The following is a 377-nucleotide window of genomic DNA, read 5'->3' on the forward strand; positions in this document are numbered from 1 at the left end:
CCAGCAAATAATCTATCTGCATATAAGCAAAGGGCTTTCTGGAAACAACTACCACCGAAAGGGAGTTTCCAGTGGCTGGAACTTCAGACAGCAGTTTCCGACTGGGACTTTTGACCGCCTTTCCATCTGTGAAGCAAGTGATTGCCTCAAACCCCAGACTCTCAGAGTCTGAAAGGGTCTCCTATGCGTAATGATCACGTGCTTACTAAGGTGGTACCCCACGCCTGGGGGGGGCAGAAAAGAAGCACACGTGCCACCGCTCTCTACCTGTACCCGCCCCCTGACCCCTGGGCTGGCTCACGAGGTCTCTTCTGATGTGGATGTCCATGAGGCCATCACGTTTCTACCAGTTCTCAACACTGGCCTAAGTGTTGCCT

At 52.8% G+C, this 377-nt stretch overlaps 1 protein-coding gene across 1 annotated transcript in view; it reads right to left on the reverse strand.

Moving 5' to 3' along the window:
* The window catches only part of SLC6A2 (solute carrier family 6 member 2), a 45,933-nt gene that overhangs the window by 8,478 nt on the left and 37,078 nt on the right, over positions 1 to 377 (reverse strand). The gene's annotated exons all lie outside the window — the stretch shown is intronic.

This window comes from Crocuta crocuta, unplaced genomic scaffold, assembly GCF_008692635.1.
Source record: "Crocuta crocuta isolate KB4526 unplaced genomic scaffold, BGI_CrCroc_1.0 scaffold124, whole genome shotgun sequence".
NCBI lineage: Eukaryota > Metazoa > Chordata > Mammalia > Carnivora > Hyaenidae > Crocuta > Crocuta crocuta.